The 23,961-nt window shown below is 48.7% G+C and overlaps 1 long non-coding RNA gene across 1 annotated transcript; it reads left to right on the top strand.

Moving 5' to 3' along the window:
- The first annotated feature begins 5,495 nt into the window (after positions 1-5,495).
- On the top strand, positions 5,496-15,935 carry LOC131492903 (uncharacterized). Its single transcript, XR_009252346.1, has 3 exons — positions 5,496-6,630; positions 10,388-10,593; positions 14,685-15,935. It is a non-coding gene; the product is annotated as an uncharacterized LOC131492903 (long non-coding RNA).
- The last annotated feature ends 8,026 nt before the right edge of the window (positions 15,936-23,961 follow it).

Below are 23,961 nucleotides of genomic sequence, written 5' to 3'. Positions count from 1 at the left end.
CTCAGTTGTAGATTCTCTTTGGTTTGATTTCTTGAATGGATATAAGACAATTCGGATTTGGTAATTTGTGTCTTTCAAGGAAATTCATTTCATCTACGTTGTCAAGTTTGTTGACATCAAGTTGTTTATAATATTCCTTTATTATCTTTTAAAAATTTTTTAAAGTTTATTTAATTTAATTTTGAGAGAGAGAGAGAGATAGAGTGCAAGCGGGGGAGGGGCAGAGAGAGGGAGACACAGCCTCCGAAGCAGGCTCCAGACTCCCAACTGACAGCACAGAGCCTGATGCGGGGCTCGAACTCATGAACCATGAGATCATGACCCAAGCCAAAGTGGGATGCTCAACCGACTGAGAGAGAGTGAGTGAGAGTGAGCATGTCAGCAGGGGAGAGGGGCAGAGGGAGAGAGAGAGAGGATCTTAATCATGTCCTACACTCAGTGCAGAGCCTGACACAGGACTTAATCCCACGACCCTGAGATCATGACCTGAGCCGTAATCGAGAGTTGGAAGCTCAACCGACTGAGCCACCCAGGTGCCCCCTTTATTATCTTTTTAATATCTGTAGGGTTTAACTGCTATCTTCTTTTTATTCCCAATATTGGTAATTTTGATCTCTTCTTGATCAGTCTTGCCAGAATTTTTTGGTTTTGTCTCTGCTCAAGTTTTATCATCTATTTTCGCTGTGTTGTCCGTGAGTTTTTGGTTTTGCTATCCGGTTGCTCTGTTTACCTGTGACGATTAGGGGAGATTTAAAAATGATGTCATTGTCATCATTTTCCTACAACCTCACACTTTGATTTTTGAAGTGTATTTCAATGGGTGTAATTCTGTGTTGGCAGATTTTTTTTTTTTTTTTACTTTCAACACTTTAAAAGTGTCATTCCATGGGCTTCTGGGGATGAAATTTCTAAGTATGTATAAAATATGGTAAGTCAATAAAGAAGAAATTATTGACTCCAAGGAAATTTTTTATATGTACAAATTAGGAAAAATAATCTTGGTATACTTCAAGATATATTATAATATATATTATATCCACAACCTAGTGATCCTTTTTTTTTTATACAAATGCTTGTTCTGTTTTTGGTTACCTCTCGGAGGACTGAAACACCACCTCTCTCCACAATGTTGTGGGAAATTAATTATGTAGAATAATTTTCAAAAATTTGGAAGGAGGGACTATGTAACACTTATTACAGCATCTTATTGTTCATTTGCTTATTTATGTCTTATTTTAAGCTCTCTGTTGGTAGGGAACATATCTTTTTAATTTTTTTTCTTTTGGTGAAGCCTTAATATATTTTTAAAAAATCTTCGCGTCTTCTGGAACTAGTATGTACTGGAAGCATGTTATTTCTTTGAATTAACGATGACACGTGGGTATTGAGATCACGTAAGGTGAAAGGGAGCTAATGTTTCTTGAGCACCTACTGTGTGTCCAAGATTATGGGAGAGTGTCTTGGAATTTGGTTGAGATTGAGGATAGAGACAGGTGACAGAAATGTTCAGAGCGGGCCTTCAAAGGAGGGGAATTTGCTGTGTTTTGCTGGCCATGGAGTATGTTCTTCTCCACCTAGGAGTCACAGGGGAAGGTGTAGCCTTCACTGGTCAGATGTGGGGCTTAGTGACCAAAACCCTTGTGAATTGTGCTGGTGCGCAAAATCAAGATCCGCATGGAGGGTGGATTAGACACGAAGTGCCTGGAGAAAAGAAGGTTCAGGAGGACACGGTTTTTACTGAAGTCTTTGAAAGGCTGCTGTGCTGTGTGGAAGATGGCGCAGACTTGTGGGAAGGTCACGGCTGTGTCCTGCGGGCAGAAATGTGAGGGAGACAGATTTTGCTTCGAGCTTGTCATTACAGCACGCCATTTGTAAATAGAGTGGACTGCGTCAAGAAGCACCGAGCTCCCCGTCTCTGGAAGTACACAAGCAGAACTCGGCTGGCCATCATGACATGACTCTTGCATTAAGAAGGATGTTGACAGCTGACTCTGGGGTCCCTACGCTTTTGACTGAGGCTGAGAAAGGCAGTCTCGTCGCCTCAGGTTCTCAGCCAATTCATTCAGGCGCTGAGATAGCCATTTTTGATTTAATAGAAGGTGTTCAGACCAACACTTGGGTGTCACACGGCACATCTAGAAAGAGAGACAGTAGGAGAAGCAGAATCTATAGGGAGAGAAGAGGGAGAGGGATTGCTGCTGATGATCCAGAGCTTAGACACCAAGAGTCAGTAACACTCCATCTGGACCAGCTGTTTATACATCACTCTCCCTTAAGGGCTGTATCCAGTAGGGTCTCTACAGGACACAGAGTCACCTCGGGTGACACCCGTGAAGATGCTATAATAGATTACTGACAGAGATGTGGGTGGGGGAGGGAAACAGGCAGGAAATGGAGAGGCTCCAGAGACTAGCCACAGTGGGAAGCCTTTACTACCCCCAGGCTGCTGGGATCAGAAGAGGAAACTGTGTTCTGGACCCCTCGAGAGCCAGAGCCATGGAGGAGGGGTCTCCTGAGGGAACTGCCATCATGGAGGTCACATCTGCCAATGGAGACATGTTTGTGAGGAAGGAGAGGAGCCAAGGAGGAATACCCCTGGGGTTTGCTCCTCTTGTTCTTCAGAACCGCCCCCCCTCACCCCCCCGGGCCTCCTTTTGGTCAAGCTGATCAGAAACCAGAGGCAGAGGAGCCAGGAAGACTCAGTCTACAAGGATGAGCCTCCCCAAGTTCATAGCAGAAAGGGGAAGAGAGACATGGGGGGAGGGAGGGGTGACAAGCAGAATGGCCCGCGAGAGGGCTCCTTTCCCCACCCTTTGGGGCAGAGGCTATGGGCTGCCCCACGATCTCCTGGACCAGAATGCAGACACATCAGAAGATGAGGGCAGGACCTCAACAAGACAGAGAAACTAGAATGAGTGAGCCTGGTCCCCAAAGCCCCAGGACTGCTGCCCTCTCTCCAGAGGGTACCATTAGGATTGTTACAGGAGAGAGACCCAAACAAAGCAGTGCTGGCTCAGAGCTGCCAACCTGGGCCCCCCACCCAGACTATTACAACCTTTTGTGGCTTTTGACAAGGACAGAGTCCCCATTTTCCAGGAAGCTTTAAGTGCCTCCTGCATGTTTTTACAGCGTGCCACAGGGATCTAGTCACCTTCTTGCCTAGGACCCCCAGCCCCGAGACCGCTCAGAGCAACTGCAACCTTGCACTAAGAAGCTCTCTTCCAGCGCCGGCGTCCTTCCAGTGCTTTCTGCAGAGTGCTGGTGTCAGCCCCGAGCAGGGTGGGCAGGCCGCGCCTTGGTGATGCTGTAGCTCTCTGTCTCTCCTCTTCAGCTGGGCTCTCTGCCCTGCCTTGGTGTTCTCGCCATCCCCAACCTCTCTGCCCTGCACAGCCCACGGGAGAATGACGGCTGGCAAGAATCACTTCCTGCCGGGTGCCGAGATGAGAAGAGATGGCCCGCATTGCAAGCACCATCTCAATTTCTCTGTGACTCCAGTGAGCCTCCCCCTAGAAGCAGCAGGGGAGACAGAAGAAAAGAAGATAGGTTCCCCCCACCCACCCCCCAAGCCTCCTCCCTTGGTTAGGCTACAAAGCCTGTACAATTGGCCCAAATTACTGGCAATCCTATTTTGTACTGGTATTTCTTCAAGTTGCAAAGCAACTTCACACGGAATTTCACCCCGACGGCGAAGTTGGCAGAAGCAGATTCCATTCCCATTTTGCAGGTGGAGAAACTAAGGTTTAGAGGAGGACGGTATCTTACCCAGTGACACACACATGTACCCAGTAGCCAACAGGCTAGGAGTGAAACCTGATTTCTGGTATTTATGCCAGAGGACCTTCCCCTTGTCCCAGAGAGCCCCACGTAATGAAAGAAAAGGTCCCTCATGAGTGGGCATTTTATGAAGTGACACACAGAAAATTCTGACCTTCTCCCCCTGTGCTGCCTTGGAACAGAGAAACAGTGGGTGCCCGATGGATTCCTCATCGGAGCCAGTCAGAAGGTCAGAACCTGCCCGGCTCCGTAAGTGACAGAGAAAGTTTTGGACAGCTAGTCTAGATGCTCTCGGCCTGTGCTTTATGTACGACAAAGTGTTTTGAGGGGCCGGGGGTGGCCTGTGTGTTTGTGGCAGTGGGTGGCTATACGAGGTGGGTCTGTGATGTGCGGTTATGCGTGTGTTTGTGTAGACCTGTGCGTGTGTGTGTGTGATGGGTCTGTGGCGTATTGTGCGTGTGTATACGGCATGTGTATATGTGCTGTGGGTCTCCGCTGTGTGGCATTTGTCTATGTGAGTGTGCACAGGGGGTCCTTCGGAGTCTGGCGGTGCGGTACGCGTGGGTATGTGTGTGGTGGGCATGTTCTCATCGGGTGGATGGGTGTGTGCTGTGCCACGTGTGTGAGTCTGTGCAGTACAGTGTGTGGGAGCGCGTGTAGGAGGGGAGGGCAGGTCTGGGACAAACACCATGCCTCTCGCAGCACCCGTGTTGTGGCTGCCCCGCCCCCCCCCCTTGCCACGTGGCTCGGCGTGCCCAGCGAAGGCCTGTGTCAGCGTGTGTCCACTGGGGTTCTTTTGTTTTAAATAAGGCCCAAATGCTTGGCACGGGCGGGGGCTTCACGCTGGCCTCATCCCGACCGCGGGTCTCCCTCTGGGCCCACCCGAGCTCCAGGGGCTCTTACACCCGCAGGAGAGCCTCCTCCCTGCCCAGGACAGGGAGAAGCTGTTCCCCTAGCTTGACCCAGAATAGCCATGTCAACAACTCTATGTCCCTCCCACCCCTGCAAAAAGTCAGAACTACCGCCAGATGCTGGCCATCTCCAACCTTAACCCTGCTTGTGGGGGCTCGGGGGGGGGGGGGTTCCGGAGGCCTCCTCAGCTGTTTTCCTCCCTGGGAACCCTGTCCAGACCTCCCTCATTCAGCCTGCAGTGCTTGCCCCCTCCACCCCACCGCAATCCTGACCCCTTCACGGATGTCTCCTTTTTCTCTTTTGTCAGCGTAACACTCGCACCTTCTCTTTTTTATTTTTTTATTTTTTTTTATTTTTTTTTTTAACGTTTATTTATTTTTGAGACAGAGAGAGACAGAGCATGAACGGGGGAGGGTCACAGAGAGAGGGAGACACAGAATCTGAAACAGGCTCCAGGCTCTGAGCTGTCGACACAGAGCCCGACGCGGGGCTCGAACTCACGGACCGCGAGATCGTGACCTGAGCCGAAGTCGGACGCTTAACCGACCAAGCCACCCAGGCGCCCCAACACTCGCACCTTCTAATGCTGCTTCCTTTATAGCCAGTGTGCTCCCTCTTGGTCCCCCTCAGGGGAACATAAGCTCCCTGAGGGCAGGGATCCGTTTTATCTTTCATGTGCCTGGAGGAGCCTGCCCGGCATTCAGAAGGGGCTGGAAAAGTATGTGTGGAAGGAAGAGGGGAAGGCGGGTGGGCGGGGCTTAGCCTCAACATTCCACCTGGGCTTGGGCTGTGGTGAGGGTATGGGGGTAGCTCCCTTCCTCTTGCTGTCCCCCCACTCACCACCCAGGGACAGCAGGGGGCCAGAGGACAGCCTCCGGGGCTGCGGCTGGGAGGCCTGTCAACTCGGCAGCCACCTGGCCTGATGGAAGGCACAGCTGTGCGTGGGGGGAGGGGGAAGGGAAGAAGAGCGTGTTCGGTTTCTAGGGACGGAACTACTGCCTGGGATGCACTTAATTTAGCCCAAGTCCGGGGAGGTGGGCAGATTAAGGCACGTTGCGTGTAGTTCTTTCCCGGAGCTGGGGACCGCGGCCAGGAGCCAGGTTTGGTTTAAGTGTGTTACTGGCCAAAGGGGCCTGAAGCCAACCGCAGAGACGGGTGAGGTAAACACCCACTTGGGTCAGTCCTTCCTCCAGCAGCACAGGACAGCCTGACCTCGCCTTCCCCAGGGCCACGTTGAGCCAGAGGAGGCAGTATGCCTGTCTCCCCTCGGCGTCACAGCCTGCAACTCCCTTCCGTAGGTATGGTTGGTCTCATTGGGTTCCGCAACCACCTGCCAGGGAGATAAAGTTTCCATTTTAAGGATGGAGAGGGAAGCTGCTAGGGCAGAATAGGCTTGCAGGGGCCGTAGGGGGCAGCTGGAACAAGGGCCCCAGCTCCAGCCCTTGCTCTTCCGTCCCCTGCCCATTTGATGGAAGGAGACCGACCCACTCATCTCCTTCCCCAACTGTAGAATGGGCCCACAGGGGAGGCAGAACATCCCCTCCAAGCCTGCACTCAGGCGCCACGCTGATGTCAAGAAGGCAGAGCGAGCCCAAACTGGGAATCACAAGATCTGGGTTTGATCCCTGGTGCGGCTGCAGATTGGGCAAGCCACTGCTGATCCCTGGGACTGTTTCCCCACCTAAACAGGCCAAGCCCTGTCCAGTTGATGGTGTTCAGGAGGGCTTTGGTGGGAGCTCAGGCACATTAGGCTTCATACATCACAGTATGTGATGGAGCTTCAGAGGCTCCCACGGGGGCTCGTTCTCACCCTTTTCCTCCTTCCCACTTTCCTTCTCTTCCCATCTCCTTGTCCCTCAACCCCGGGGCCACAGGATCTGACTAAAGGCCAAAGCAAGTCAGACTCTCCAGGACTCACTGCCCAGCCGCTGCCCCGGCAAGCAGGTGATGTGGTCCTTCGCAATCATAGTCCCCATGAGAGGACTAACACTTTATGGGGAGGATTCTGGTTGGGACTCTGCTCACCCCAAGGGTTGATTGATGATGGAGGGGCTTTTGGCTTTTGCTGCTGTGCACTCTGACTTACTTCACTTAGCGTAATACCCTCTAGCTCCATCCACATTGATGCAAGTGGCAAGGGCTCATTATTTTTTACGGCTGAGTAATATTACAGTGTGTGTGTGTGTGTGTGTGTGTGTGTGTGTGTGTGTGTGCGCGCGCGCGCGCATGTGTGTATATACACACACAACTTCTTTATCCATTCTTTTATGGATGGATAGTTGGGTTACTTCCGTATCTTGGCTCTTGTAAATAATGTTGTGATAAACATAGAGGTGCATGTATCTTTTTAAATTAGTATTTTTATATTCAATGGGTAAATACCCAGTGGTGGATAATATAGTAATTCTATTTTTAATTTTTTTAAATTTTTAATTTTTGGAGGAACCTCCCTACTGTTTTCCATAGTGGCTGTACCCCACCAGCAGTGGACAAGGGTTCTTTTTTCTCCACATGCTCACCGACACTTGGTTATTTCTTGTTGCTTTGATTCTGGCCCTTCTGACAGGTGTGAGGTGACATCTCATTGTGGTCAATTGATTTAAATTTCCCTGATGATGAGTGATGTTGAGTATCCTTTCATGTGTCTGCTGGTCATCTCTGTGTCTTCTTTGGAAAAATGTCTATGCAGGTCCTCTGCTCGTTTTTTAATCAGATTTTTTCTTAATGTGTATTTACTGTGAGGGGGGAAGGGGCAGAAAGAGAGGGAGAGAGAGAATTCCAAGCAGGCTCCATGCTGTCAGCACAGAGCCCAAGTTGGGGTTCGATCTCACATCATGACCTAAGCCAAAATCAAGAGTTGGGTGCTTAACCGAAGGTGCCCTCAAGCTGTTTGTGTTTTTGGTGTTGAGTTGTATGTAAAGACTTGATTTTCAGCCTGGTTCATGATAAGCACCCAACACGAGGTCACTGCTGGAATTACTATTATTATTAGAGCCCCTATCTCAAGATGTCAAAGCTGAGGCTCGGAGTTGAGGTGACCTTTCCAAGGTGACCCAGTTGGTATTGAAGGAAAATTGGGGTCATGACTATTTCAAGCCAAAATGTAGACTTTGAAACAGAGGAAGAGGGCAGAGGGCAGTTCTTTGAGGAAATAGGGGTGCCTAGTTGGTTATGGGGGGGTCCTGCAGGCACCTGGACCTGAGGCTCTGCAGAAGGGCAGTCCTGGCTAGGACACAAGACACAGGACATGGGGACATCACAACAGAGGGACAGAGGGAGGATGGAGGTATTGGGAAGGGGAAGGCCCCAGAGGCAACACAGGTGTTTTTCTCACCTGGAAAATGAAGTGATGACACCGTCGCTGGAAGCAGGTCTAGCAGCCGGCCCCTAATCAGAAGCAAGCACCAGTAGTGGGCACAGGCTTCCAGGAGCCTCAGGCAAGACACAGAGGTCTTAGAGTCAGTGCTGCCCCCCTGGGCCGGGGTTCAGGGCCCTGCCCATCCCAGAAGCAGCCCCCAGGGGCCCCAGCATCTCAGCAGGATTACTCGTCCAACAGCCTTGTCTGTCCAATGGGGAAGCTGGGGCCCAGATGGACGATAACTGACCTGCTCAGGGTCCCTCTGCAGAGCCACGTTGGAGCCCAGATCCCATTCTCTGTCCAACGCTCCCACATTGCCCCACACCAAAAACCTAGATGGGGAGAAGCAACAGGGAGCTCTGGGGACCCGGTTCTCTAAAGACCCCAGGTCTCCAGTCCCTCCTAAGACTTCTCCCCTGTCCTGGGATCCCACCATTAGAGACAAGTTCCCTGGGAGGAAAGGACAGCTCTTCATATTTGGACTTAGTTTGTAATTACAGGCAGAGATTGCATAGAGTCAAAATTACCCTTGAAAACAGCTTAGGAGACACCTGGTGGACCCCTCCACGCAGTCCTTCAACAAACCCGTGACGGCAGGTGTTCCCCCTCCTTGGCTCAGAACCCGGTTTCTTTGGTGGACACCAACTTCGGTGGATGAGGTCACTCATGAAAAGTCCCCTTATGTTCATTTGGAATCACTCCCAGCACAAAAAGGGACAGTCCTATGCCAGGGACTGGGGACCTGGCCGAGAACGACAGATTCTGCCACCCCATCACACGCTCCATCCCGGCACACTGGGATGGTGGGGTCCCCCCCACTAGCTCAATCAGGATCTCCTCGGACTCAACCCTGAAAGGGCATCAGCCACACACATCTGTGGCTGATGTGGACTCAGTATCCGGATGGGGATAAATCACACAGCTGCCCTGCATGCTCCCGGGCAGGTGACTGATCTGGTCCTTACCAGGCCCCATGGTTGGCTGGAGAAAGGGCATAGTGGGCTCAGAGGTCACCAGAACATCAAAACTGGGACCAAACCCTGGCTTTGTCATTTCCTATTTCCATGAATAAGTCAAGATTCTCACCCTGTCTTCTCCACTTCTGTATTTGTCAGAGAGAAAAAGTGAGATGATGGAGGATAAAATAAAGCAAGCTTTTCATGTAACAAGCATCCAGAAAATGGTAGTGAGCACACACACGAGCATGTGCACCCACATGCACACCCCTCTGCTGGGGGTGGTGATGATGGGGTGATGATGGGGAAGAGAGGTCAAAAGGCCAGCACCCCAGGAGGCAGTTGGAAGAGGCAAGCAGAGACTTGGGGGGAGGAGGAAGCTGGGGAGGCTTAGAGGTGGGGTTGCTGTTGAACTAAGAGGCCCCAGTTCCAAGCCTAGTTCCACTCTACCACACTGGCTAGAGTTTATCTTGAAAAGCCCACCCAGCCAGGGAGCAGAGGGGCAGACAAAAATCCGAGCATCAAAGCTGGGCCCGAGGTTTTCCGCCAAACGAAGAGCAGCAGGAAATGTGTCCCCAAGTTGAAAGGCCCCCAAAACCTCGTGGGTCTGAGCTCCTTAAGGCTTCAGAGAACTGGGTCGAGTGGCTGGGAGACGTCTGGATTCCGTCCAGACCCCTGGCTAGCGCTGCTCTGCTGTCCTTTTGACTCATGTCGGGGGAAGAGAGAAGAGAAAACGGAGGCAGGGAGGGGAAGCCACGCAGCTGTTCCTGAGCTGGGGGCCTCGGAAATTTGAGCCGAGCCACAGGCAGCCGGCAGGCAGGAGAGGGCCTCTTGGAAGCCTACTTCTGAGGCTCTGGCCCAGCCTTGCCAGCAGCCTCGGGATTAGCTCAGCAGCCTTCTCTGAGCTCTGAACATCTGCAGCCTAGAGTCCACTTCCTTCTTTCCCAGCCCCATGGGGCAGCCCCCTGGAATGGGGACTGGGGGGGGGGGCAGACAGCTGCGACCTGGAAAAGGGAGGGTGGGGGGACCCTGGCTGGCCTAAGACTTGGTTTAGGGCACAGCAGTGGAATAGGAATCACCCGGGGCCTCATTCCAGAAATGCTTTCCCCTTTCCCCATCTTGGGAGCCTGAAGGAGAAGGAGGTGAGGGGGAAAGGAAGGGAAATAGTATCTGCACAGACCCACTGGACACCAGGGGGATTCTGGGTACTTTACCTGATACTTAAAACTATGTCAAGGTCGGTCTTGTTATTTCTGTCCTTCGTTTGAGAAAAAGGCTCAGAGAGGTTAAGTAACTTGCCCACAGTAACCCAGTTAAGTTAGTAGCAAAGTCCAGATTAAAAGCCAGGTCAGTCTAATTCTAAATCCTGAGCCTTCTCTTTATCCAGGGCCCAAAGAATTAGGACCAGGCAGGTGGGAACAGAATTGGTGGCTGGGACTACCTCATCTACCTGATGAAGGCCCAGTGGAACCATTGGCTGCATCACTAGGGGAGGGCACTGAGGACAAGGGAGGAGGCAACAGGCTTTGCCAATTGCTCCTGGACTATTGTGCCCGGTTCTCACATCACGATGTGTCCAGAGGAAAAGAGCAGGTAGGTAAGAAGTCAGCTAACCAAGTCATGGGAGGCTCAGCCGAAAAAACTGGGGCTACATAACTTAGCGAAGACTTGGGGGAGGCTGGGTTGTTGCTGGCCCCTAGCAGATTGACTTGCTCTGTGGGACCCAGTCAGCCAGGATAGGCGAGGCATTGCTGCTGTAACGAACAATCCCCAAATCTCAGGCTTACCCAGCTAAGACTTATTTCTTGCACCCAGCACAGATCAGGGCAGTTTTGAGAGGGGGGCTCTGCTCGTCCTAGTCACTTGGGGGGGGGGTCCAAGCCAAGTGGGTTTTCCTCCAGACAGACGTGAGCCCCCCAAACCCTGCAGCATAGGAATGTGGTGAACTTTACACTGTCTTTTAAAGTGTCTGTTCACATTTCCTTGGTTAGAGGACGTCATGTGGGAATACCTAATTTCAGGAGGCCAGGAAGTACAATCCTACCCAGTGCCCAAGAGCAGGTGGAAATGTTTGACGGGCAGCACCAACAACTATCTCAGGCCCCAAAGGGGTGACTGAGTGTGGGTGGATGTACTCAGAAGTCAACTTTAAGTTCATTTAAGCATGATCTTCCTGGGAAAATAGTGAGTACCTACCAATAGATGTGTGCAAACCAAGGCAGGATAGGTGCCCTGCAGGAAGGCGGGGGAAGAGACTCCCCTGTCACTGGGGTGATGGGAGGTGGCCTGTGTGGCAGAAAAGAGCAGTAGTGGTTGAGGCCTCAGGCTCTGAAGCCAGAGGTTCCTGATTTCAAATCCTGTTCTTGTCTTACTGTGTCACTTTGTGCAGATCACCTAACATCTCTGGACTCCAGTCCACTCCTCTGTTACATGGGGGCATAATAACTCCATTGATTGTTGTGAAGGTTAAATGAGATAATATATGTAAAGCCTGTAGCGCACCACACCTGGCACATGGGAAGCTCTAATCAAGTCAGCTGCTTTTACTGTTAAGTTCATTTTCCCCCCGAGATCCTATGACCCACTGCTCAAGGAATCTTTGGCAGTGTACTTTCTGGGCCTGTCACGTCCCTAAGACATTAGTCAGTGGCCAGGGCAGGGTTGGGAGGGTTCTGTGTGCTGGCTGAGCAGGCTGATCTTTCTCCACTACTGTCATGTGGTCTATGGAGGTAGGGTGCTTTCTGGAGCCTTCTCTAACCCACCCCTCCTCCTGCTTTGGAGCCTGACTGCAAAGCATTTACTCTCTTCAGTTCAGCCCCCAATCTGCCCTGATAACCACTGAGCTAATGTATGTCTCCATGAGTTTGCCTTTTCCACATAGGTAGCCTTTCTGCTGTCTCTTTAAAAAAATTTTTTTTCATGTTTATTTATTTTGAGAGAGAGAGAGAGAGAGAGAGAGAGAGAGAGAGACTGTGTGCACATGAGCGGAGGAGGGGAAGAGAGAGAGGGAGAGAGAATCCCAAGCAGGTTCTGTGCTGTCAGAGCAAGCCCCCTGTGGGGCTGAAACCCACAAATTGGGAGGTCATGACCTGAGCCGAAACCAAGAGTTTGAGGCTTCACTGACTGAGTCACCCAGGCGCCCCTCTGCTGTCTCTTAATTAATCTACTTTATTGAAGTGGAGTCCTAATGGATGGGAGATTTCTGACTCCCCTTCCCCTTCTCCCTGGCCAGCTATGTCGCTGGTATTTGTCCCTCAGTTGCTGTCTTTGTACCTCTAACTGCAGTCCATAGACCTTCAGCTGTCCACAGTATCCCTAAGGCTCCCTGCTTCATGAGACAAAGCGATCAGTGTTTGCATAAGCTTGAAAACGACCGTTGTAGAGACATCAGGAAGAGGTGTAGCCAAGGGAGATCGTGCGTTTCAGAAATGAGCACTGCAGGAGCATAGAAAGGAGGAGGAAGTCAGGAGAGGCTTCCTGGAAGAAGCAAGGTTTGAGGGGAGCCTTGTCTGCTTACTTTTCCGGGGGCTGCTGCGGGTGCTCTCTGGGTCTGTGAGCCCTGTCCTGCAGTACCTGATCACAGACACCAGGGGGGAGACGAGTGGCTTTGCTGGGACCTCCTCTGCTCTACGGAAGGTAGGCAGCTCAGCTCTCCCCACCCCCATCCCTTAAAGCAGGGGGAGGTGGAGTGACCGCAGGCTCTCAGCTCTCAGCCCTTTACCCCGACAGAGGCTTGAATCTGTGACTGCCATCTGAGCTGTAGTTTCCAGGCCCTCTGAGCATTGATACTGTCTCATCTGTACTCCCAGTTCTCAAAGTGTGGTCACTAGAACCCTCACGTGGGCATCAGCTTGTTAGACGTAGATTCCTGGGCCCTGCTCCCCAGCTCTCATCAGGAGATGGGGCCCGGGAATCTGCATGTTTAGTATTCAGCCCACCTTCCTCGTACACAGGAAAGACTGAGCACCTCAGTCAGGCTTGTCGTGATCTTAGCCCGTCAAGCCTCTTCGTGTTTTCTCCCTAGTTTCCGCAGCAGTTTCTAAATAAAGGGTCCCTGACTGGGGGAACATGGAATATTTGAAACCTGGAGATTCACAGGTCATACCACCATGTTAAAAGCTCTGTGGTAAAGAAGACTGTGTGACTTTGTTAAACGTAGCATTCCCCAAATTAACCTACCCTCAGGCCAGACCTGACTCTTGCCTCCGTAGTCCCTGTGGACATCATGCATTTTGCCACTTCTATACCTCCCCTTAACTCTCACCTGGACACACAGGCTTCAACTGACTCCTCCTTCCCCAGGAAGGCCTCCCAGATCTCTAACACTGCCCACCCCCACCCCCACCCCCAGGGCTGGGGCGTCTCAGAGCTCTGGCAAATAACTCCACTTTATATCTTCTCTTTTGTCACTTCCTGGATGCTCTGCTGTGCCTATCTTAGTGTAACAAAACTTATCCCCTCCCTTCATTCTTGGGGAGAAGTACAGGCACAGGACCTCCTGGAGGACATCTCCAAGAGAGGAAAAGACCAGGCTCATTCCAGTCCTGCACAAGACAAGCCCATTCTGTAGCCAAAGCCCCAGCATGCTGGCCCCCGGTCCCTTCCCAGTTCACCATCTCAACAATCAAGGTTGCCCTGGCTCACTCGCACCTACCCTGGGCTGGCCTCTAGAGCAACGAAGGTAACCGCTCGGAGAGGACCTAAGGGCATTGCCCCGGAAGTCTGAGACCGCCAGGATTCCTATTCTCCACCCATTTATTTAGCCCGGTCACTCCTGGCTTTTGGATTTCAAGGGCCTACAAGCAAACCCACCCCCACATTCCCAATCTAGAGGACTATATGAGGTTCCTAACCATTAATATTTCCAAGAAACCCATTAAAATATTATCTGACCTGCACTTCGGTTTTCTCAAAAATGTTCCTGGAGCCTTTACATGGGAATCACTCATCATTTAAAAAAAAACATTTTTTAATGCTTATTTATTTTTGAGAGAGAGAGACAGAGCACAAGCAGGGAAGTGGCAGGGGGGGGGGGGCGGGTGGGACACAGCATCTGAAACAGGTGTCAGCACAGCCCGATGCAGGGCTCCAACCCATGAGCTGTGAGGTCATGACCTGATGCTTAAGTCGGATGCTTAACTGAGCCAGCCAGGTGCCCTGGGAATCACTCATCATTTAATAAAATGATCAAATACAAATTAAAAAAATTTTTTTTAACGTTTTTAATTTATTTTTGAGACAGGGAGAGACAGAGCATGAACGGGGGAGGGTCAGAGAGAGAGGGAGACACAGAATCTGAAACAGGCTCCAGGCTCTGAGCTGTCAGCACAGAGCCCGATGCGGGGCTTGAACTCACGGACCGTGAGATCATGACCTGAGCCGAAGTCGGCCACTTAACCGACTGAGCCACCCAGGCGCCCCTCAAATACAAATTTTAAAGGGGCAACTGGGTGGCTCAGTCCATTAAGTGTTTGACTTTGGCTCAGTCACATGTTTACTGTAAATGTTGAAATGGGCCTTGAGCCTGTGGGCAATTGGAGACACTGCCCTTTGGGCCGCATGGTTAGATGCTGAAGGTTGGGAACCTGCATGGTGGGTGGAAGGAAGGGAGGAATTGTAGTAAAATGCTTTCCTAGAGATAAGCCCAAAGAAGGTCATGATACAGAGATCCTATTTCTGAACAGCTGACCCAGGAAGCAACAGGCTACCTGACAGTCGGAGACCGTGGAAAGAAGAGCGCGTGGAAAGAAGAGTGGCAAGAAATTACGGAGATATCCTTTTAAACTGGACAGAGGAAAGATGTTCTCGGAATCAGAGATGCCCAAATATAGAAAGTGAGCTTCTCATTACTGCACACAGATGTTGAATCATCATTAGCCTGGGAGGTGATGGAGAGGATTACTACATTTGAGTAAAAATAAGGAAATTAAGTAGAAATAATGAAAGTCATTTTACGTTTATAGTACTTGACATTCATTAAGTTGTTTTGAAGGGGCCCCCGGGTGGCTCAGTCAAAAGAGCGTGCAATGCTTGATCTTGGGGGTGTGAGTTTGAGCCCCATGTTGGGTGTGGAGCCTACTAAAAAAAATAATAAAATTTTAAAAATAAAACATAATAAGTTTATTGGGGCGCCTGGCTGGCTCAGTCAGAAGAGCGTGAGAATCTTGATTTCCGAGTCATGAGTTTGAGCCGCATGTTGGGTGTAGAGATTGCTTACAGTTAAAGAGAAAAATCAAGTTTAAAAAAAAAAAAAGTTGTTTTGGTACAACTGAATTAAAAAATTTTTTTTAAATGTTTTATTTATTTTTGAGAGCGAGAGCGAGAGAGAGAGAGAGAGCAAGCATGAGTGGGGGAAGGGCAGAGAAAGAGGGAGACACACAGAATCTGAAACAGACTCCAGGCTCTGAGCTGTCAGCACAGAGCCCGATGCGGGGCTCAAACTTGGAAACGACGAGATCATGATATGAGCCAAAGTCAGACGCTCAACCAACTGAGCCACCCAGGTGCCCCGGTACAACTGAACTTTTAAATAGTTTTGGGAGGTAGATAAAAATCATTCTGATTTCAGGTTCAAGATAGCACATTGAGGACACACAGCACTGACCAAAACAGATAAAAATGCCTGCCTGGTGGAGCTTACAATCTAGAAATTCCATAGATTTTATATTATCCTTGTGATACTAGAACTTAGGGATAGGACAAAATAAGACAATGCAAGGAAGGGGGCACCTGGGTGGCTCAGTGGGTTAAGTATCTGACTCTTGATTTCAACTCGGGTCATGATCTTGTGGTTTGTGGGATCGCGCCTCACGTCTGGCTCTGCGCGGACAGTGTGGCACCTGCCTGGGATTCTTTCTCTCCCTCTCTCCATCTCTGCTCCTCCCCCACTCATGCTCTCTCCCTCTCTCTCTCAAAATAAATACATAAACGCTAAAAAAAAAAAAAAAAAAAGGCAATGCAAGAAGAAAGGCAATTATCGACTCCAGGGAAAAAAGGCAAGAAAAACAATAGAGGCAATGTAATTATAGCATACTTTTGACTCCATAATAAATGATATTAATACAGTCATAACAATATAAATGCTATTTTTGATGTTTTAAAACAACTTGTAGACGATGTATAGAAACTTAGTGATGATTAAAGACAGATACCAGTGTTAATCATCTTGACAATATAAAAAAATACATGTAGAGTCCATGGAAGACTGGAGTTGTGGGGGACAACGAAATAAAAACTAGAGGAGTTAATAGTCAAATTCTCAGAGTTGTTGAGCTACTGAATAAAGTTGAGAAAACAAGAAATAGAAGTATAGGTACAATGTTTCAATGTTCAAATGTAACCACTAGAAGACAGAATTAGATGATGATGATAGATAAATAGATGAGAGATGGATAGGTAGATAGATAGATAGATAGATAGATAGATAGATAGATAGATAGAACGAACAGAGAAGAAGGACAAAGGAGGGAGTTTCTGTGAACCAAATTCTTTTTTATCACACCATGAAGTCAAGAGACTACCTAAAGTTGGCAAATCAAGAAACAGACCCATAAACATTTGATTTAGATTTTTAGAGGCTAACCACCTAAATAAACAAAAACATAAATGATTAAAAGAGTTTGCCTTGGGGAGGTAAGTCAGAGGGAGGGAGGACTGGACCAAGAAACTTGTTTTTTATCACACACATGTATGTAACATATCTTTTTTTTTTTTTAAGAACACAATGTAATATATTCTTTTCATATTGTTTTTTAAAATTCAAAACTACCCTCGTCATTAAAAAGGTGAAGAAACTGAGGTTCTGAAGAGGAGGTGACTTTCCTTAGGTGATAACACTAGGAAGGACCAGGAATGGAGGCCATATTTCATGACACCCGGTCCTCTGAGCTATATGGGGCTGTTCCAAGCAAGAGTTCTTTCTCACCCTGCCTCTATGATTCACCATTCATGCAGGCCACTATGCATTTGCACCTGCTCTTTTCTCTGCCTGGGGTGTGCCTCCCAGCTTCTTGCCTTGGCATGTGCCTGTTCATATTCCATAACCCAGCGCCATGTCAATTCCTTCGAGACTATGACTCTCTCTTTTCCTTACTGTCCCTGACTCTACTATAATGTTTATTTCTGATCCCACTGGATCATAAATATTTGGTTACCCATATGTCTGCCCATCTTACCGTCTCATTTGCTAGACCGTGGATCCCTCAAGGCAGAGGTCTGTGCCTGATTCAACGCTGTACCCCAGCTCCTACCCCAGTGCCTGCCACAGGGCATTCAAAAGTGTTTGGGGAATTTGTGAATGGGTGGAGCACACGAGTCTCTGCCTCGAAGATTCTGGGCTGGTGGCCCAAGGCCCAAAGCCTGGCCACAGGCCTGACAGCTGTGCAGGAGTCTCCTCCTTCAGGTTCAAACTCATCCCTAAATGACTCCCCGACCCCCAACCATCATATGCTGTCACCCTCCTGTTTTCTTGTTCTTCTCTGACATGGCAAGGTTTATCTGCAAATCTCAGCACTCCCCAAAGGCATGCTTGAAGAGCCAAGTGGAGCCCTCCATCTGGATTGAATTAAATCACTGACAGAGTTATGTTCCCAAGTCAGCAGGGGCTGGAGGAAGGCTTTGGGGAAGGGACCAGACCTTGACTCCTTAGAGGAACTACCTCAGAAGAAAAATAACATGCTGGTAAGAGCTGCCCAAAGGGGTGGGAACAGGGAGATGCACGGACTGAGCTTCTCTCACTAGACGTGTATCTCCAGGCAGGATCTCGGTGTCTCTGGGCTGTTCATGTATCACCTATATCCTACAAGAGGTGATGCATGCTTTGTGGTTGGGGCATGTGGTGTGGTGTGGGGAGATTCATTGAGGAAAAGCACGAGGAGGTGTCTGGAACTGTGCTGGGTCAGCGGTGCTCAGTCTATGTATGAGCTTTTTCCTCCCTCTCCAGTTCATTTTCTATTTTTCTCTTTTTTCCTGTTTTTATTTTTATCACTGTTATCCATGGACATAGTCAAGGAAGCCAATTGTTCTTTTGCTACAACAAAAACAGCTTTCCCACCCTGCCCTCACTATTTATTTTTCTCCCAAAGCAATGACTTCCAACTCTTTTTAACGGTTCTTTCCCGTTCTTCTTAACAATATGGTATTTACTTCCATATTTCAAAATAACTTGCTCGCATTGATAGTTTCTAAATGCACCTGCTGAAAGACATCTTGGTTGCTTCTAGTTTGGGGCAATTATGAATAAAGTTGCCGTAAGCATTCACGTGTAGGTTTTTGTGTGGACACAGGTGTTCAACCTATTTGGGTGAATACAAGGAGCATGATTTCTGGATTGTGTGGTCGGCTGCGGTTGGCTTTGTAAGAAACTTCCAGACTGCGTTCCAAAGTGGCTGCGTCGCTTCTCATTCGCACCAGCAACGAACGAGAGTTCCTGCTGCTCCCCAGGCTCGCCAGCACTTGGTGGTGTCAGTGTTTTGGATTTTAGCCATTCTAATAACTGAGTAGTGGCGTCTCGTTATTTTCATTTATAATTCCTAATGGCATGTGATGTGGAGTATCCTCTCTTATGCTTACTCAACCTCTGTATATCTTCTTTGAGAAGGAACCTGTTCAGATATTTTGCCAATTTTTTAATTGGGTTGTTTGTTTTCTTACTGTTCAGTTTTAAGACTTCTTTGTAGACTTCTTGGTATATATATATATATATATATATATATATATATATATATATATTTTAATTTTTTAATGTTTATTTATTTTTGAGAGAGAGAGAGACAGAATGTGAGTGGGGGAGGGGCAGAGAGAGAGGGAGACACAGAATCGGAAGCAGGCTCCAGGCTCCAAGCTGTCAGCACAGAGCCCCACGGGGGGCTCGAACTCACGAACTGCAAGATCATGACCTGAGTCGAAGTTGGTCACTCAACCGACTGAGCCACCCAGGCGCCCCAAGACTCCTTTGAATATTTTAGATACAAGGCTTTAGCACATGTGTGTTTTGGAAGTATTTTCTCTCATCTTGGGCATGTCTTTTCATTCTCCTTGTGTACCGAACTTTTGTTCTGACTCCAGGTTTAATTTCTAAGGGCTCATTTTTGTTCTCTGGATATTTTTCTTATGGTTCCTCTTTTTGTTTCATGTGTGCCATACTCCTTCCCATCTCTCTGAAGATATTCAGGGCCATTTTTCCTGATGCTCTCCTCTCCCTACACAGCCTCTGTATCTTCCAGGTTGCGTTTGCTTCTTTGGAGAGGCTTCCCTCAAAAGATAAGAGATTCTTGGCTGTCTTCTTGTCTGAGGAGGACCCCCACATCTTCACTGGATGCTGTGCGCTTGTATACGTGTGTGCACGTGTGTGCAGGCATGTGTGTGCGGGTGTCTTTGGGGAGTGCTGCTTGGTGACTATGAACTTCTCTCTAGGCAATCGGGCCAGACATTTTGTCAGGGAGTGTCTATACCACCTGGGTCTGGGTCTGATAAGTCTCGCTGCTGATGCTTTGAGATCTGAGTTAGGGAAGAAGACTGGAGGTTTCAACATCTATTAAGTAAACTTACCTTTAATCCCATTTTGATACTCCATACCCATCCATGCTGCTGTCCTCTTGTCTGGATGTTCTCGTTTTATTGTCTCCGGAAAATTAAGCCTCAGGCTTCTGCTGAGGTGGAGAACAGACCATCCCCAACCTGTGTAGTGAGGGAGGGAATGTATCTTGGGGTTAAACTTCTTAGAGATCGTGTGTGTGTGTGTGTGTGTGTGTGTGTGTGTGTGTGTGTGTATAATATATTGAGTTAGTTCCAAAGGGAAAATTTCATTTCTCTTCAATGTTTCCTTTAACATTTTTTTCTTTTTTATTCATTTTAGAGAGAGAGCACGTGAGTGGGGGAGAGGGGCAGAGGAAGAGAGAGAGAGAGAGAGAGAGAGAGAGAATCTTAAGCAGGATCCATGCTCAGCGTGGAGACCGTCACAGGGATCGATCCCAGGACCCTGGGATCATGACCTGAGCCAAAATCAAGAGCTGGATGTTCAACCGTCTGAGCCACCCAAGTGCCCCTTCCCCCAGTGTTTTCTATTCTACAAGAATAGCATCTAACATCTTTTTATAGTGTTTGTGGACTTAAATTTTATAAAATTTTTAAAAAATGTTTATTTAATTTTGACAGAGAGAGAGACAGAACATGAGCAGGGAAGGGGCAGAGAGAGAGGGAGACACAGACTTGGAAGCAGGCTCCAGGCTCTGAGCTGTCAGCATAGAGCCTGATGTGGGGCTTGAACTCACAGGCCACGAGACCATGCCCTGAGCCGAAGTCGGACGCTCAACCGACTGAGCCACCCAGGTGCCCCATGTGGACTTAAATTTTAAAATCAGAAGTGATGATAAAGGAGTATATGTACTTGACATTAATTTTTAATAACTCCTTTAAAATTTTTTTAACATTTATTTATTTTTGAGAGACAGAGTGGGACAGAGCACAAGTAGAGGAGGGGCAGAGAGAGAGAGAGAGGGAGACACAGAATCCAAAGCCAGCACAGAGCCCCATGTGGGGCTCGAACTCTTGAACCGCGAGATCATGAGCTGATTCGAAGTCTGATGTTAACTGACTGAGCCACCCAGGTGCCCCTAATAACTCCCTTTTAATAACAATATGATGGAATTATTTCTGTCATTCCAAGATAAGACTTTACCAAAAATGTATCCTTTTCTGTCATATGTTCATCCAAAAATCCAGTTTGTGTTACCCTTGATCTGTACTTACAATGAATGAACTTGAACAAAACGCTCCTATCAGAAAACATTTCTATAGTTTTTAGTTGAGTCGACTCTTGGAGTATTCTGGGTTCTAGCTAACACTATCTAGCGTTTATTGTTTCCGTGGATTTTAAAAAAAGAAACTTTCTGTTTAGCAGTCGTTTCGCCTTGGTCTCCTTTTGGCTATAACCGTTCTCAGACTTTCCTTGGTTTTGATTATCTTGACAATTTTGAGGCGTACTGGTCAGGTATTTTGTAGACTGTCCTTCAACTGGGATTCTTCTGCTGTCTCTCTAGTGACTAGAAAGGAATTATGTGTTCTTGAGAGGAAGACCACAGAAACATAGTGCCATTTTCATCATATTTTATCCAGATCACATAGTATCAACACGGCTTATCACTGATGGTGTTAACTTTGCTCACCTGGCTGAGGTGCTCTTGGTCAGGTTTCTCCACCCTAAAGTGGCTCTTTCCACCTTCTCCCATCCCCCATGCTGTGATCTTCGGAAGGAAGTCACCGTGCACAACCCGCATTTAAGAACTGGGGAGTTATTGTCCCCCTCCGCGAGGGCAGATTTCGACATACATTGTTTGGAACTCTTCGGTACGGGAGATTTGACTATTCTCTGTTTATTTAGCCATTTAGAGCGGTATGGACCCATGGGCTTTTATTTTATACCTTGAGTTGTAATCCAGAACTGCTTTATTTTGTTGGTCAAATCGTTCCAGCTTTGGCTATTAGGAGCTCTTTCACCCGGTTCCTGTGTCCTTTGACATGCCCCCATCACTGTGCGTGCGCGCGCGTGTGTGTGTGTGTGTGTAAGAGAGAGAGAGAGAGAGAGAGAGAGAGAGAGAGAGACAACCCTTACTTTTTAGCACTACAAGATGCTCCTGGCTCATCTGTGTTATTTCCTGCCCCACTTGTAGAATCAGCCATTTCTCTGAAAAGTCCTTGTTCCTTTTACTGGACAGTGTTAGAGACCAGGATCTGGGCGCTGGGTGTGTGCATGGATGTTGGGATGTTGTTGCTCCCAGGTCTGCTCCGCTGATAGAGTAACAAAACCCATCCGTGTGTATACGATGCCATGTGTAGATACATACCTATAAATATTTCTACAGCCATCTGTATGGTATCTACAGAAGCTAAATATCCATTCACACTGCTGTTTCCCACTCAGATCCATTAAGAAATGGATCATTCTAAATACTTTTTATTAAATTTTTTTTTAATGTTTATTTATTTTTGAGACAGAGAGAGACAGAGCATGAATGGGGAAGGGTCAGAGAGAGGGAGACACAGAATCTGAAACAGGCTCCAGGCTCTGAGCTGTCAGCACAGAGCCCGACGCGGGGCTTGAACTCACGGACCGCGAGATCATGACCTGAGCTGAAGTTGGACCCTTAACCGACTGAGCCACCCAGGCGCCCCTCTAAATACTTTTTAAACATGTATTTATTTTTGAGAGACAGAAAGAGCATGAGCGGGGGAGGGGCAGAGAGAGAGAGGGAGACACAGAATCCGAAGCAGGCTCCGGGCTCTGAGCTGTCAGCATAGAGCCCAACGCGGGGCTTGAACCCATGAACTGTGAGATCATGACCTGAGCTGAAGTTGGACCCTTAACCGACTGATCCACCCAGGCGCCGAAGAAATGGATCATTCTAGACTCTTCTCCCTGCTTATTTGTAACGTCCTCCTCCAGCAGCGAGAAGCCAGTCTCCATCCATCTACCTCAGCACTCAAGTCCATGTAAGGAACTGTGAGAATGTTTGCCTGTGCTCCAGTGGGGAGGGCTTCGGGCACGACTAGAGCACAGTGATTACGTACGGCTCCTTTTGTCTTTATGTTCTGTCATTTCCAGAATTACTTAGGTCAGCACCTTTGGCCCGACCCCTTCAGTCAGGTTTGTTCATGCATGTGTAATGCAGTGAGATCGTTTTGTCACATTCTGCCTTCCGTCCCGGGATCTGATGACCTCCTAGATGATTTTTTTAGAAATCTGCATATGTTAACGTTCATTCCTCGTGTGAATGAGTTTCATGGGTTTTGACAAATCCACCACTACAGGATCATACCGACTAGTTTCGCAGCCCTAGGAGCCCCCCTCCCCTAACCTCCCCCCGCCCACTTTACCTATTGAGCCCTCCCCAACTCTCTGCAATCACTGGCCTTTTTACTTCTTCTAGAGTTGTGTTTTTTTTCCAAGATGCCATCTATTTGGAATCACACAGTATGAGGCCTTTTCGGACTGGCTTCTTGCCCTTGGCAGTGTGCGTTTAAGTTTCCACATGTCCTTTCCGAGCTTCATAGCTCCTTTCTTTTCATCACTGAATAATATTCAATCATGTGGATACACCACTTTGTTTGCTTGTTTATCCATTCACCTATGGGTGGGGATCTCGGTGGCTTCCGGTCCAGGACGATTCTGAGCAAAGCTGCCGTAGACATTTGCACGCAGAGTTTTGTGTGGGCATCCGATTTGCAAATCGGCTGGGTCATTCAACAGACCCGTGACCAATCATTCTTCCTTTTGGCTCCACCTTCACACCCACTTCCAGAGGAAAGGGAAGCTGCTTGTTCTCAAGCTTCCGGGGGTTCCTCGGTATAAACCCACTTGCTTTGGGGCTCTCTACCTGCCCACGTTATCATTCAGCTTTTCGCTGGTGTCCTAAGCCTGTGACACTCTTCCATCAGCTTTCCAGCCTGCACTATGATGTTGCTTCATCCCCCCTACTTCCCCCATTATTTTCGTGGGTTTCTACCTTCTCGCGATCTGATCGCTGTCATTTTAGTGCGAGGGAGCGAAAGCTAGTGTTAGCGTCCAGCCCACCACCTACAACCGGCAGCGTTCCCCTCCTCTCTCCAAGCCTCCGATTGGATCTCCCTGGGCATGGAGTGGGTGGAACCCATATTTGTCAAGTCATGGCTGCTACCAACTCAGTTACCGGAGAAGACCCCTCTGCTCCAAATCTGTCTCCCAGGGCCCGTCCCCCTGAGGGCCTCAGTCCCAGCCGCCACCCTGGCTGATCTCTGCCTTGGGGCTTTGAAGGCCCACATGTGTGGAGAAGGGCGGTGGCTGGCTTAGCATTCTGAGCCGGAGGCCTCAGAGCAAGCCTCAGGCCTCTGGAGAAATGACACCGGTGTGGGACAGCAGGGAAGGGACAAAGAAAGCAAGAGCCCCCTGGACACTAAACATGTTGTGCTCTCTGTTTGGCACATCCT

This window comes from Neofelis nebulosa, chromosome 13 (assembly GCF_028018385.1).
Source record: "Neofelis nebulosa isolate mNeoNeb1 chromosome 13, mNeoNeb1.pri, whole genome shotgun sequence".
Classification (NCBI taxonomy): Eukaryota; Metazoa; Chordata; class Mammalia; order Carnivora; family Felidae; genus Neofelis; species Neofelis nebulosa.
This window is presented reverse-complemented; position numbering and strand designations above follow the sequence as displayed.